The 16,915-nt window shown below is 41.8% G+C and overlaps 1 protein-coding gene across 1 annotated transcript in view; it reads left to right on the top strand.

The window, feature by feature from the left end:
• Nucleotides 1-16,915, top strand: part of nlgn4xa (neuroligin 4 X-linked a) — a 254,586-nt gene that overhangs the window by 86,653 nt on the left and 151,018 nt on the right. The gene's annotated exons all lie outside the window — the stretch shown is intronic.

Here is a 16,915-nt window from a genome sequence, read left to right as displayed (position 1 = left end):
TTTGATGTTCAAACTGATAAACATTTTTTTGTTGTTGCAAATAATCACTAACTTTCGAATTTGATGCCAGCGACACGTGACAAAGAAGTTGGGAAAGGTGGCAATAAATACTGATAAAGTTGAGGAATGCTTATCAAACACTTATTTGGAACATCCCACAGGTGTGCAGGCTAATTGGGAACAGGTGGGTGCCATGATTGGGTATAAAAGCAGCTTCCATGAAATGCTAAGTAATTAACAAACAAGGATGGGGCGAGGGTCACCAATTTGCAAGCAAATTGTCGTAACAGTTTTAGAACAACATTTCTCAACGAGCTATTGCAAGGAATTTAGGGATTTTAACTTCTACGGTCCGTAAAATCATCAAAAGGTTCAGAGAATCTCATGAAACCACTGCACGTAAGCAATTATATTATGGACCTTTGATCCCTCAGGCATCAAAAACCGACATCAGTGTGTAAATGATATCACCACATGGGCTCAGGAACACTTCATAAACCCACTGTCGGTAACTACAGATGGTCTCTAAATCTGTAAGTGCAAGTTAAAACTCTACTATGCAAAGCCGAACCCATTTATCAACAACACCCAGGAACGCCACCGGCTTCGCTGGGCCCGAGCTCATCTAAGAAGGACTGATGCAAAGTGGAAAAGTGTTCTGTGGTCTCACGAGTCCACATTTCAAATTATATTTGACCATTAATACTGAATGGACCATACAGGATTTGGAGCAACAAATGTTGTCATCCAAGCAACGTTATCATAGACGCCCCTGCTTATTTCAGCAAAACAATGCCAAGCCACGTGTTACAACAGTGTGGCTTCGTAGTAAAAGAGTGTGTGTACTTTCCTGGCCAGACATGTCTCCCATCGAAAATGTGTGGCGCATTATGAAGGGTAAAATACGACAACAAGACCCCGGACTGTTGAACAACTTAAGCTCTACATCAAGCAAGAATGGTAAAGAATTCCACTTTCAAAGCCTCAACAATTAGTTTCTCCAGTTCCCAAACGTTTATTGAGTGTTCTTAAAAGAAAATGTTATGTAACACAGTGGTGAACATGCCCTTTCCCAACTACTTTGGCATGTGTTGCAGCAATGAAATTCTAAGTTAACTATTATTTGCAAAAAAAAAAATTAAGTTTATGAATTTGAACATCAAAATAGCTTGTTTCTGTAGTGCCTTCAACTGAATATGGGTTGCAAATCGTTGTATTCCGTTTATATTTACATATAACACAATTTCCCAACTCATATGGAAACGGGGTTTGTAGTTTTAGTCTGTGAATATGTTGTGGGTCAATGAAAACCAACTGAAGTTACTTGCAGTCCGTCATCCATGTACCACACTTGTTCAGTCGGTTGGTGCTATTTCTCAACTGATTTGAACTGGACTTTGAACTAAGTTGTCGCCTGTTCAGCAGCATGTGAGCGTAAACTTTCTTCACTTTAATTCACATGCATACAGTAAAGGCAACATTAAGGACAGACAGAAAGACAATGATCTTAACCTTCGTCTTGTGTACGGGTCGGCACCGACCCGTTTTAGTTTTTAAATGCATAAAAACACCACATACATTTATTTTTTGCATCAAAGCTTTTTGACTTTGTCAGGAACCTCTTTGTCAACAAAATAAAATATTTTAATTTTTTTCACTAAATTATAAAATGCTCTGGTAGAAATTATGCCCTTGGTGTTGTTAGGGTCGGTTTCGACCCAGTTCTAAAAATAAGATGATAAAGCAATGATAAGAGCCAAAACTGAACACACTGACAGCCAGCTCCTCTCCCAATCATGTGAGCTTTAGTGGATTCTCATTTTACCTTGTTATCCTGTACAAAAACAAACAAAAGACGGACACTAAAAGTGTCACTTTTTGCCACTCTGATTTAGTTTTTTATTAGTTTTGGAACTAGTAATCTATTTCTCTTGGTTTCATTTGCTTGATTGATTGTTGTTTGTTTGATGTTGGATTGCTGTTGCTGAAAAAAATGCCTTTTAGCCTTTTTCTTGAAGTAAATATATATGGGGCGAAATTGACCCGTAACACCATAGATGTTACTATAGTTAAAATTCTTAAAATGAAAAAATAAATAAAACACATTTATTTAAGAGATGTGTTCTAATACCCCTTAGTAATAGTTAGATAACACAACAACCTTTTTTTATTTATATGATTCTCTTGAGGTTCGTTTTACCATTTTTAAAAATTGAAATCGAGGGGTATACTGACAAAAAAAGGCCCAATGGCCCAAACCAAAAATATTAAAACCAATATTTTCAAGGATAAGGAAGCCTAACGAGGTAACCAAGACATGAGAAACAAATTGGATGATAGATCATTGTTTTTAGCGTATTTTACAGCTAATTTAAGACATGGGTCAAAACCAACCCGTTGACATAAGAGATGGTAACAGAAAGCTAACACAAGAGGAAGGTTAAAGCACATCCAATCAGAATGCTCATCTTTATACTGCTGAAAACATAAAAGTGGCATATTTGCATGTAGGGGTGTAACGGTACACACAAAATTTCGGTTCGGTACGTACCTCGGTTTGGAGGTCACAGTTCAGTTCATTTTCAGTACAGTAAGAAAACAACAAAATATAATTATTTTGGTTAATTATTTACCTAATTTCTAAACAATGGCTTTATCGTTTTAACATTGGGAACGCTATAATAATTCTGCCCACGTTAATCAACATTAAACTGCCTCAAATTGTTGGTCAGATTAAATAAAATGACAAAACTTTTCTTGTACATATAAAAAGTGCAACATTAAACAGTTTCAAGTAAACTCATCATGCTTAATTTATCACAGCATTTGGATAGCCTGTAGTGGATTTTTATTATGTAAATGTCATATTTCTATCAACATGTGATAGTAGGGACGCTGCCATTCAAAGCGTTTCTGTCCGTAAAACACCCACACACACACACTGCAAAATGAGCTATTATTAAGCTAAAGGCTAATTAGCCTTCACCTCAAGCCAGAACTGCGAGCGAGCTCAGCTGCAGTTTAAGTTTCTAGAATGTCAACTGGCTCATAGTGATGTTAGTAGTAGTTGACTGGGGGGTGTTTATTATCATTTGGGTAGAGTACGCTGCCTTATGCTCACCTGAGCATAAGGCAGCTGAAGCATTTACTACATGCGCTCTGAATACGCACTGCTGATTGGCTGTTACCGCTATATATGTAACCAATCAGATGGTTGTGTGGGTGGGACAATGCTGGGTGCTGAGACAGAGGCAGAAGAAGCAAAGCAGCTTGTTAAGACTTTCACTTAGAAACTTGTTCGGTACAACCCGTACCGAAACGGTTCAATACAAATACACGTACCGTTACACCCCTATTTGCATGGTATTTAAATTGGTATGCACTCTACATGCTGTGTGACATGTTTATATCGTATAATGTATATGTTTTAGAAAATATTGTAAACAATTGTATTTCGGTTTATGCCTCTTTTTTTGCACTTTTAACTGCACGGCATTCATCTTTCATTGCCGATGCGAGAGGTTTAGTTTTCTGTCACAGTTGCGTTGCTGCGCACCATTGCACACATGCTCGTGCTGCTCTGCCCACTATATGCTTTACATGTCATTCGTTAGGAGGCTAAGCCTGTCTGCACCGCTCGCTATATTTAGTTGCTGAACTCGAAAAGGTGTTCTGTGAGAAGGTATGCAGTGTGGAGAGAAAAAGGGAGAGAGAGAAAGATTGCGGATAGGAATATTGATAAAAAACGCAGATGGAGAAAGGGTATGTTGATGATGCAAATTTGGAAAACCTGCCCCTTAGCAATCAATCAATCAATCAATGTTTATTTATATAGCCCCAAATCACAAATGTCTCAAAGGACTGCACAAATCATTACGACTACAACATCCTCGGAAGAACCCACAAAAGGGTAAGGAAAACTCACACCCAGTGGGCAGGGAGAATTCACATCCAGTGGGACGCCAGTGACAATGCTGACTATGAGAAACCTTGGAGAGGACCTCAGTTGTGGGCAACCCCGCCCCCTCTAGGGGGACCGAAAGCAATGGATGTCGAGCGGGTCTAACATGATGCTGTGAAAGTTCAATCCATAGTGGCTCCAACACAGCCGCGAGAGTTCAGTTCAAAGCGGATCCAAGACAGCAGCGAGAGTCCCATCCACAGGAGACCATCTCAAGCGGAGGCGGATCAGCAGCGTAGAGATGTCCCCAATCGATACACAGGCGAGCGGTCCATCCTGGGTCTCGACTCTGGACAGCCAGTACTTCATCCATGGTCATCGGACCGGACCCCCTCCACAAGGGAGGGGGGAACATAGGAGAAAGAAAAGAAGCGGCAGATCAACTGGTCTAAAAAGGAGGTCTATTTAAAGGCTAGAGTATACAGATGAGTTTTAAGGTGAGACTTAAATGCTTCTAGCAACAAAGCGCTGGGCTTCTATCGCTATTTAATTGGCACACGGTTGAGTAATTGTCTTTTTGCTGCTAGACACCAACAGGAAACTGGTCAACAGCGAGCACGTTGACATGCCCTAAAGCAGTGTTTCTTAAATAGTGGGTCAGAACCTCATGGGGGGGGGGGGGGGGGTGGGGGGGTGGGGTGGTCGCAGTCAGGTGGCAAGGTAGTTTTTGATGATTTGTATCTACGCTCTAGTTTTCATATTAGAAGCCTGTAACGAGGTGACAGCAGTGGTCAAATTAGATTTTCTTATTTAAATGGGGATAGCAGGTCCATTCTATGTGTCATACTTGATCATTTTGCGATAATGCAATATTTTTGCCGAAAGAATCTAGTAGAGAACATCGACGATAAAGTTTGCAACTTTTGGTCGCTAATAGAAAAGCCCTGCCTTTACCGGAAGTATGGGCGCGTGACATTACGAGTTGCAAGGCTCCACATATATTCATATTGTTTTTAATGGGAGCCACCAGCAGTAAGAGCAATTCGGACCGAGAAAGCGACAAGTTTGCAACTTTTGGTGCTGATAAAAAAGCCTTGCCTTTACCGGTAGTCGCAGACGATGACGTCACCAGTGTGAGGGCTCCTCACGTCCTCACATTGTTTATAATGGGAGCCTCCAACAAAAAGAGCTATTCGGACCGAGAAAACGACAATTTCCCCATTAATTTGAGTGAGGATGAAAGATTCGTGGATGATGATATTGATAGCGAAGGAGTAGAAAAAATAAATACATTTTAAAAAAAAGGCGATTGCATTGTGAGCGTGTGAACGACTCCCGCCGTCCCCGTGTGCGTTACATGGATCACTCAAGGAGGACATCACGTCGAGCAGGTTAGACTCTTTTATTTTTTCAAATATCGCTTATGCATCAGAGTCGATCACGCCGCTTCCCAGCACCTCCTCTTTTGCTCCTCTCAGCAGCCGGTGATGCCGTCTTCCTCAGGGGCTCATTATTCGCTTGTGGACACTCCAACTCTCTCTCTCTCCTTCCTCTTTTTCCTCTCTTAAATGCTGTCAAAAGGTGGACAGATTGAGACCCGGTGTGTGTATTACGCACCTGACTCTGATTACCGTGGCGTTGCCCGAGGCACGCATCGCCTTTCCGTTCCGCCACATCCTCCGCCTCCTGGCCTCCATCTTGAGCCGGCAAAAGAGCGTCACGTCCCATTGTCGGCCTGTCGGTTTTGTCTCTCCACAGAGCGATTCCGATGTTTTTAGACACATTTACTAGGATAATTCTGGGAAATCCCTTATCTTTCTATTGTGTTGCTAGTGTTTAAGTGAGATTAAATAGTACCTGATAGTCGGAGGAGTGTGTCCACGGGTGTCTTGAAGCCAATGTCTGAGGGAAGTCACGGCAGATACAAGGACAGCGCAAACTCGACAGATCTCCGGTAAGAGGTGACTTTTTACCACAATTTTCTCACTGAAACCTGCTGGTTGACAAGTGGTCGGGAACCATGTTCGCTTGACCGCTCTGATCCATAGTAAAGCTTCACCTCCGGGAATTTTAAACAAGGAATCACTGTGTGTTTGTGTGGCTAAAGACTAAAGCTTCCCAACTCCATCTTTCTACTTTGACTTCTCCATTATTAATTGAACAAATTGCAAAAGATTCAGCAACACAGATGTCCAGAATACTGTGTAATTGCGCGATGAAAGGAGACTACTTTTAGCCGTAAATGGAGCTGCGCTATTATTTCCTGACAATCCGTGACGTCGCCCACACGTCATCATTCCGCGACATTTTGAACAAGAAACTCCGCGGGAAATTCAAAATTGCAATTTAGTAGACTAAACCGGACGTATTGGCATGTGTTGCAATGTTAATATTTCATCATTGATATATAAACTATCAGACTGCGTGGTCGGTAGTAGTGGGTTTCAGTAGGCCTTTAAGCAGGGAGTGTTGTGTCGTAGCCATACGGGGATTGCAGAGAAGGAGAACAAAACGTTGATTAGGTGGAAGATATATGTTTGCAAGGCCATTTTCAAGAAGGATATTTAAAGAGAAACATATTGTGAGACAATGTCGGCCAACCCAATCAGACTGCGTGGTGGGTAGTAGTGGGTTTCAGTAGGTCTTTAACACGCTTGCTGTTCTACCCACTAGAAGTAGTACCGTATTTTTTGGATCATAAGTGGCTCTGGAGAGCTTCACAGTGGCAGAGAAGTTAGTGCGTCTGCCTGACAATACGAAGGTCCTGAGTAGTCGTGGGTTCAATCCCGGGCTCGGGGTCTTTCTGTGTGGAGTTTGCATGTTCTCCCCGTGAATGCGTGGGTTCCCTCCGGGTACTCCGGCTTCCTCCCACTTCCAAAGACATGCACCTGGGGATAGGTTGATTGGCAACACTAAACTAGCCCTAGTGTGTGAATGTGAGTGTGAATGTTGTCTGTCTATCTGTGTTGGCCCTGTGATGAGGTAGTGACTTGTCCAGGGTGTACACCGCCTTCCGCCCGATTGTAACTGAGCTATGCACCAGCGTGGATGTAAATCGCTCTGGAGTATACGTTGCACCGGCCGAAAATGCATAATAAAGAAGGAAACAAAACATATATAAGTCGCACTGGAGTATAAGTCGCATTTTTGGGGGAAATTTATTTGATAAAATCCAACACCAAGAATAGATATTTGAAAGGCAATTTAAAATAAATGAAGAATAGTGAACAACAGGCTGAATAAGTGTACGTTATATGACGCATAAATAACCAACTGAGAAGGTGCCTGGTATGTTAACGTAACATATTATGGTAAGAGTCATTCAAATAACTATAACATATAGAACATGCTATACGTTTACCAAACAATCTGTCACTCCTAATCGATAAATCAGATGAAATCTTCTTCCTCGGTGTCGCTTCTAAACAACTCTGCCAACTACAAAGTTATTCGCCGCTTCCTCTTGTTGTTTTCTGCTGCATATTTCACTACGTCCATCCTATAATCTGCAGTACATGATTTCCTTTTCGGTGCCATTTTTGTTCAGCCCTTCTCAGTTTTTATAAGTTTCCGCCAACGTTGAAATGATCCATTTTAATAGCTACGGCAGTAGCATATAGCATATAGCAGTTAGCATCCCATGACCCACAATGCACCTCTGCCATGACCCTCCCCCCGCTGAACTCTTATTGGTTGACGTGTTTGTGATGGTTGCTGACATTTTCTTCGTCTCTTCTGCGAATGAGTAATATTGTTTGATATTTTACGGTAATGTGTTAATAATTTCACACATAAGTTGCTCCGGAGAATATGTCGCACCCCCGGCCAAACTATGAAAAAAACTGCGACTTATAGTCTGAAAAATACGGTAAGTGCACATGATAACATGTGCAAAGAGCTAAAGGAGACTTAAAGATGAGATGTTTGTGACAGGAAAGAAAAAAAAGCATTTTTCAGCTGCACAAAAAACAATTGCGAAATAACCACAATAATGAACAGCAACGTAACTACGATGAAGCACATTCTGGGATTGGGCATATCTAGTCGGAAATAAAGAAAATCCGGTGTTTGCTATTTGGCATTCTACTACCCTTTGCAACCACCTATCTCTGTGAGACGACATTTTCTACTGCTGTTGCGATGAAAACTAAGTACATATCTCTGCTTAACATTGGGCAAGGCTTAAAGGGGAACATTATCACCAAACCTATGCAAGCGTCAATATATACCTTAATGTTGCAGAAAAAAGACCATATATTTTTTTAACAAATTTCCGAACTCTAAATGGGTGAATTTTGGCGAATTAAACGCCTTTCTGTTTATCGGTCTTTTAGCGATGACGTCAAAACGTGACGTTACCGAGGTAACACACCCGTCATTTTCATTTTCACATTACAAACACCGGGTCTCAGCTCTGTTATTTTCCGTTTTTTCGACTATTTATTGGAACCTTGGAGACATCATGCCTCGTGGGTGTGTTGTCGGAGGGTGTAACAACACTAACAGGGAGGGATTCAAGTTGCACCACTGGCAAGAAATCTGCCGCCAGACCCCCATTGAATGTACCAAAGTGTCTTCACATTTGACCGGCGATGCTAAGACAGACATGGCACAGAGATGTATGGATAACCTGCAGATGCATTTGCAACGATAAAGTCAACAAAATCACAAAGGTGAGTTTTGTTGATGTTTTTGACTTGTGTGCTAATCAGACATATTTGGTCACGGCATGACTGCCGGCTAATCGATGCTAACATGCTATTCACGCTAGCTGTATGTACATTTGAAACTAGATACCCACATTTAATGCGAAACAAACACTTACCAGTCGACGGATTTTAGTTGCTCCAGTGTCACAAGATGCGAAAGTCCTGATCATTTGGTCCGCAAATTTTACCGGCGATGCTAATAAGGCAGCCATGCTATGGACCACTTCATTAGGTACACCCACGCTATGGCCGAATAGCGTCAATAGCTATTCGCTCAATAGCTTCAATTTCTTCTTCAATTTTGTTTTCGTTATCTGCCTCCATACTCCGACCATCTGTTTCAATACATGCAAAATAAATGATAAATGATAAATGGGTTGTACTTGTATAGCGCTTTTCTACCTTCAAGGTACTCAAAGCGCTTTGACACTACTTCCACATTTACCCATTCACACACACATTCACACACTGATGGAGGGAGCTGCCATGCAAGGCGCCAACCAGCAACCATCAGGAGCAAGGGTGAAGTGTCTTGCTCAAGGACACAACGGACTTGACGAGGTTGGTACTAGGTGGAAAATTGAACCAGGGACGCTCGGGTGGCGCACGGCCACTCTCCCCACTGCGCCACGCCGTCCCAAAAATCTGTTGAATCGCTTAAGCCGCTGAAATCCGAGTCTGAATCCGAGCTAATGTCGCTATATCTTGCTGTGATAACCGCCATGTTGTTTGTATTGGCAGCCCTGTATGACGTCACAGGGAAATGGATAGTGGTTTCGAAGATACCAAAAATAAGGCACTTTAAAGCTTTATTTAGGGATATTCCGGGACCGGTAAAATTTTGAAAAAAAAATAAAAAAAATACAACAAGCCACTGGGAACTGATTTTTATTGTTTTTAACCCTTTTGAAATTGTGATAATGTTCCCCTTTAAGAGTAGCAATATCACGTTTGAACCTTGCCCACTGGGTGTGAGATATCCTTGCCCTTATGTGGGTTCTTCCGAGGATGTCGTAGTCGTGGTGGTTTGTGCAGTCCTTTCAGACATTTGTGATTTAGGGCTATATAAATAAACATTGATTGACATTGATTGATTGATAGAAGACCAGATTTGAAACGAGGTGCAGCGCAAAAAGGGATCACTGCAGCCACTAAATACGAGCACGGTCTCTCTTGTTGTAGGAGTAGATTTTCTGTGAGTGACGACAACTTGCATTGAAGTTGAATGTGTTCATATAAAACAGACTAAAGCTGTGACAGGAGTTTGAAATAATATGTAAAGGTTAATTCTCTTTCATAAAAAATGCTCAAAGTAGATGACAGTTTGAAATATAAGGGTTCAAGGCTTTTTAAAATTGAGTTTCGTATAGAATACAGTGTATGTTCAAGGAATGTAAAGGCAAATATGCATTTTCATCACTTTTATAGCGCATTAAATGTATTTATTTTTCCGTTCACCACTTGGCGTCTGTGACTTCTAACAAGTTAGCAGCCTCGCTATGTTGCGATCCATCCATCCATCCATCCATCCATCCATCCATTTTCTTCCGCTTATCCGACAGCCTAAGCAAGGAAACCCCCGATGTCCACGCGATGCTGCAGACTCTTGTCAACCAAGACAGCCCCACAGCATCCAGAGCCTTAAGGAACTCCGGGCGGGTCTCATCCACCCATGGGGCCTTGCCACCGAGGAGCTTTTTAACTACCTCAGCGACCTCAGCCCCAGACATAGGAGAGTCCACCACAGATTCCCCAGGCATTGCTTCCTCATAGGAAGACGTGTTGGTGGGATTGAGGAGGTCTTCGAAGTATTCCTTCCACCTACCCACAACATCCGCAGTTGATGTCAGCAGAACACCATCCGCACCATACACGGTGTTGACAGTGCACTGCTTCCCCTTCCTGAGGGTAAGCCGTCCGGAAGTCGTTTTCCATGGCTTCCCCGAACTCCTCCCATGTCCGAGTTTTTGCCTCCGCGACCGCTGAAGCTGCACATCGCTTGGCCTGTCGGTACCTGTCCACTGCCTCCGGACTCCTATGAGCCAAAAGGACCCGATAGGACTTCTTCTTCAGCTTGACGGCATCCCTCACCGCTGGTCTCCACCAAGGGGTTTTAGGATTGCCGCCCCGACAGGCACCAACTACCTTGCGGCCACAGCTCCGATCAGCCGCCTCGACAATAGAAGTGCAGAACATGGTCCACTCGGACTCAATGTCCAGCACCTCCCTCGTGACATGTTCAAACTTCTTCCGGAGGTGGGAATTGAAACTTTCTCTGACAGGAGACTCTGCCAGACGTTCCGAGCAGACCCTCACAATGCGTTTGGGCCTCCCAGGTCTGTCCGGCATCCTATGTTGCGATGTCCGCTGTAATATTGGCACATATTAGAAATATTATTTCTCTAATGGCTGTGCTGATGATAAATAGCAGACAGCAACAAGAAATGATCTTTGATTGCACTTCGAACATGACGCTAAGTCATGAATTTATTGGAGAGGATGCAGGTCCGAAGAAAAGAAAGACCGACCACAGGGAGTTTTTTCGAATTAATTTTTGGACTGAGAATCCATCCATCCATCCATTTACTACCGCTTATTCCCTTTTTTGGGGTCGTGGGGGGCGCTGGCGCCTATCTCAGCTACAATCGGGCGGAAGGCGGGGTACACCCTGGACAAGTCGCCACCTCATCGCATCATGAAAACAAAACTTTTGAATGCCATCCATTTTCTACCGCTTATTCCCTTCGGGGTCGCGTGGGGCGCTGGAGTGCGTCAATAAAGCACTTCGAGGTATTTTAATTTCGACAGAAAAAAATAATAATGCAACTGCAGTTTTACTTAACTCAATATTATTTATTACAAGAATCTACTCAAAGCATTTTTAATACAACCCTATTTAAATGCAATTAAAAAAGCTGAAGTTTAATACTGTATATGCTTGCCATCTTGACTTCTGATTCCAAAGCAAGTATTTTTGTCACACTGTTGTCAAACAATGATAATATTAAAGCAAATGGGCAAAATATGATTCCACATTGTAGAAAGTGGTCTTCTGAGAGCATTTGTAATTGCAGTGCAGTTCATATAAGAATGTTTTGACGCCCCATTAATACAACATTGCCTTTTAAAATTATTACTTCCGAGCAATCAAGTTAGCGCCCACATGCCTGAAGTAGAGGTCTTCTCTCTTTCATCACAGAGGATTGTGGATTGATATTCTTGTATAAACTCCGTTTCCATATGAGTTGGGAAATTGTGTTAGATGTAAATGTAAACAGAATACAATGATTTGCAAATCATTTTCAACCCATATTCAATTGAATATGCTACAAAGACAACATATTTGATGTTCAAACTGATAAACATTTTTTTGTTGTTGCAAATAATCATTCACTTTAGAATTTGATGCCAGCAAAACGTGACAAAGAAGTTGGGAAAGGTGGTAATAGATACTGATAAAGTTGAGAAATGCTCATCAGACACTAATTTGGAAAATCCCACTAAAATGTGCAGGCTAATTGGGAACAGGTGGGTGCCATGATTGGGTATAAAAGCAGCTTCCATGAAATGTTAAGTAATTCACAAACAAGGATGGGGTGAGGGTCACTAATTTGTAAGCAAATTGTCGAACAGTTTTAGAACAACATTTCTCAACGAGCTATTGCAAGGAATTTAGGGATTTTACCATCTGCGGTTCGTAAAATCATCAAAAGGTTCAGAGAATTTGGAGAAATCACTGCACGTAAGCGATGATATTACGGACCTTTGATCCCTCAGGCGGTACTGCATCAAAAACCGACATCAGTGTGTAAAGGATATCACCACATGGGCTCAGGAACACTTCATAAAACCACTGTCAGTAACTACAATTGATTACTTTATGTGTAAGATCAAGTTAAAACTCTACTATGCAAAGCCAAACCCATTTATCAACATTATCCTGAAACGCCGCCGGTTTGGCTGGGCCGGAGCTCACCTAAGATGGACTGATGCAAAGTGGAAAAGTGTTCTGTGGTCTGATGAGTCCTCATTTCAAATTATATTTGGAAACTGTGGACGTGGTGTCCTCTGGAACAAAGAGGAAAATAACCATCTGGATTGTTACAGGCGCAAAGTTCAAAAGCCAGCATCTCTGATGGTATGGGGGTGTATTAGTGCCCAAAGCATGGGTAACTTACACATCTGTGAAGGCACCATTAAAGCTGAATGGTCCATACAGGTTTTGGAGCAACATATGTTGTCATCCAAGCAACGTTATCATGGACGCCCCTGCTTATTTCAGCAAGGCAATGCCAAGCCACGTGTTACAACAGCGTGGTTTCATAGTAAAAGAGTGCAGGTACTTTCCTGGCCTGCCTGCAGTCCAGACATTTTTCCCATTGAAAATGTGTGGATCATTATCAAGCGTAAAATACGACACCGGAGACCCCGGTCTGTTGAACGACTGAAGCTCTACATAAAACAAGAATGAGAAAGAATTCCACTTTCAAAGCTTCAACAATTAATTTCTTCAGTTCCCAAACGTTTATTGAGTGTTGTTAAAAGAAAAGGTAATGTAACACAGTGGTGAACATGCCCTTTCCCAACTACTTTAGCACGTGTTGCAGCCATGAAATTCTAAGTTAATTATTATTTGCAAAGAAAAAAAAGTTTATGAGTTTGAACATCAAATATCTTGTTTTTGTTGCGCATTCAACTGAATATGGGTTGAAAAGGGTTTGCAAATCATTGTATTCAGTTTATATTTACATCTAACACAATTTCCCAACTCATATGGAAACAGGGTTTGTAAATAATATCACTTATTTCATTCGGCGGGGGAGGGTCATGGCAGAAGTGCATTGTGGGTCATGGGATGCTAACTGCTATATGCTATATGCTACTGCCGTATCTATTAAAATGGATAATTTCATCGTTGGCGGTAACTTATAAAAACTGAGAAGGGCTGAACAAAAATTGGACCAAAAAGGAAATCATGTACTGCAGATTACAAGCTGGATGTAGTGAAATATGCAGCAGAAAACGACAAGAGGAAGCGGTGCATACCTTTGTTTTGGCAGAGTTGTTAAGAAGTGTCTTCGAGGAAGAAGATTTCATGGGATTTATCGATTAGGAGTGACAGATTGTTTGCTAAACGTATAGCATGTTCTATATGTTATAGTTATTTGAATGACTCTTACCATAATATGTTACGTTAACATACCAGGCACCTTCTCAGTTGGTTATTTATGCCTCATATAACGTACACTTATTCAGCCTGTTGTTCACTATTCTTTATTTATTTTTAATTGCCTTTCAAATGTCTATTCTTGGTGTTGGATTTTATCAAATAAATTTCCCCCATAAATGCGACTTATACTCCAGTGCGACGTATATATGTTTTTTTCCTTCTTTATTATGTATTTTCGGCCGGTGCGACTTATACTCCGGAACGATTTATAAACCGAAAAATACGGTAATTCTTTCTTACCGTGACCCGCAATTTTTGCTGTTATCTGCCCCTGGAAATGACGTTTTGGATGTTTCTGATTGGCCAAAATGGTCTTAAGTCCTAGGCTACAGCGCCCCCAGTATTTTGATATGCGTATGACACTCGGTGTATGCATTTGATTGGGGACAGAGATAGTTTTTTTAAATGCGCACGTGTGGCTGGAGAGTTAAGATCTTAGTTTAAGCCGCCTTAACAACAAAACACTGTGGGAAACCCTGAAATATATTAATTATTATCATTATTATTATCATTATTATTATTATTATTATTATTATTATTATTATTATTATTATTAGGGACGGCGTAGCGCAGTGGGAGAGTGGCCGTGCCTAACCCGAGGGTCCCTGGTTCAATCCCCACTTAGTACCAACCTCTTCACGTTGTGTCCTGAGCAAGACACTTCACCCTTGCTCCTGATGGGTGCTGGTTAGCGCCTTGCATGGCAGCTCCCTCCATCAGTGTGTGAATGTGTGTGTGAATGGGTAAATGTGGAAGTAGTGTCAAAGCCTTTTGAGTACCTTGAAGGTAGAAAAGCGCTTTACAAGTACAACCCATCCATCCATCCATTTCCTACCGCTTATTCCCTTTCTGGGTCGCGGGGGGCGCTGGCGCCTATCTCAGCTACAATCGGGCGGAAGGCAGGGTACACCCTGGATAAGTCGCCACCTCATCGCAGGGCCAACACAGATAGACAGACAACATTCACACTCACAATCACACACTAGGGCCAATTTAATGTTGCCAATCAACTTATCCCCAGGTGCATGTCTTTGGAAGTGGGAGGAAGCCGGAGTACCCGGAGGGAACCCACGCATTCACGGGGAGAACATGCAAACTCCACACTGAAAGATCCCGAGCCTGGATTTGAACCCAGGACTGCAGGAACTTCGTATTGTGAGGCAGACGCACTAACCCCTCTGCCAACGTGAAGCCCACAACCAGAAATCATGATCATAATTAAATATATATTTTTTTTTATTTACTTTCCCTAAATATCTTAAAGTATTCATAATCTCTTCGTGTCATATTATGCTCCCTCCAGTGCTGTTGTTTTTAGTTTTAGTTTGAATCAAATCAGAATTCAGCTAGCTTGACAGTCCCTGACACAAGGCTGAGGCTTAGAGGTGACAGAGCTGCTCCCAAGCTCTGGAACGACCTACCTCTGAGTGTTAGACAAGCCTCCTCTCTTCCTGTTTTTAAATCTCTCTTAAAAACATACTTGTATTCCTTGGCTTTTAACACTAAGTGATATCCATCCTGCAATGGCGACCCATTATTCACCTGCTGTGAACCTGTTTTTATGTTTTATTTATTTATTTTTTCTCATGTTCTGTTTGTGTTGTGTTGTTTGCTCGGTTCTCTTATTATCTTTTAAGCTGTCCATTGTACAGCACTTTGGCTACACCTGTGGTACATTTTAAATGTATTTTATAAATAAAGCTGATTTGATTTGACTTATGTTGCCATGCTGTACGAAATCTGCCCGAGGCCTTCAGAAGCAACAATGTGGGCGTTCATGCACTCTAAGTGAAAAGGGACATACAGGTGATAGACAGTTGCGATGGCCAATCAGAGGTGGTGTCACGTTGAACGTGACATTTACGCGTCCTGTGATTGGATACTAACTGGCACCGTTAGCGAAATAATTTGAGAATACATAGAGTTGAGCTACAGTTGCGATAGCCAATCAGATCGGAAGTTGTTGAGAGTAGCCTATCTATGTAGACTGATGTTAACAAGACTGTGATTGGATACTCACTTATAATTGCAAAGTGAGTATACATTCAATTAAAGGCCTACTGAAATGAGATTTTCTTATTCAAACGGGGATAGCAGGTCCATTCTATGTGTCATACTTGATCATTTCGCGATATTGCCATATTTTTGCCTAAAGGATTTAGTAGAGAACATCGACGATAAAGTTTGCAACTTTTGGGCGCTAATAGAAAAGCCCTGCCTTTACCGGAAGTATGTGCGCGTGACATCACGAGTTGCAGGGCTCCACATATATTCATATTGTTTTTAATGGGAGCCACCAGCAGTAAGAGCAATTTGGACCGAGAAAGCGACAATTCCCCCATTAATTTGAGCGAGGATGAAAGATTCCTGAATTACGATATTGATAGTGAAGGACTAGAAAAATAAATAAATAAAGCGACGGCTCCGGGCTGGGGCAGTGTGAGCGTTTCAGATGTAATTAGACACATTTACTAGGATAATTCTGGAAGACCCCTTACCTGCTTATTGTTTTAATAGTGTTTTAGTGAGATTTTAAAGATTGTAAAGACATACGTCGAGGTCAGATGACTGCGGTGAACACGAAGTGTCTCAGAGAGAAAGCGAGGAGCTAAGCTCACAGCTGCCGCTGCTGCAGGACGACGAATAATCCAATGATTTCTCCGGTAGGATATATAACACAATTTCCCCATCCAAAAACATACTGGTTGACGTAAAGAAAACATGTTCGCTTGACCGCTCCGCTTCACAACAAACAAAGAAACACCGCTGTGTCTCTGTGCTAAAGGCAGCTGCAATCCACCACTTTCCACCAACAGCATTGTTCTTTATAGTCTCCATTATTAAATGAACAAATTGCAAAAGATTCAGCAACACAGATGTCCAAAATACTGTGTAATTATGCCATGAACAGAGATGACTTTTAGTCTTGTTTGGTGCAGCGCTAATATTTCCTTACAGTCCGTGATGTCACGCGTACGCGTCGTCGTTCCGCGACATTTTAAACAAGAAACTCGCGGGAAATTTCAAATTGCAATTTAGTAAACTAAAAAGGCCGTATTGGCATGTGTTGCAATG

Source organism: Nerophis ophidion, linkage group LG06 (genome assembly GCF_033978795.1).
Source record: "Nerophis ophidion isolate RoL-2023_Sa linkage group LG06, RoL_Noph_v1.0, whole genome shotgun sequence".
NCBI classification, from domain to species: Eukaryota; Metazoa; Chordata; class Actinopteri; order Syngnathiformes; family Syngnathidae; genus Nerophis; species Nerophis ophidion.
Note: the sequence above shows the minus strand (reverse complement) of the source record. Positions and strands in the feature narration are given on the sequence as shown.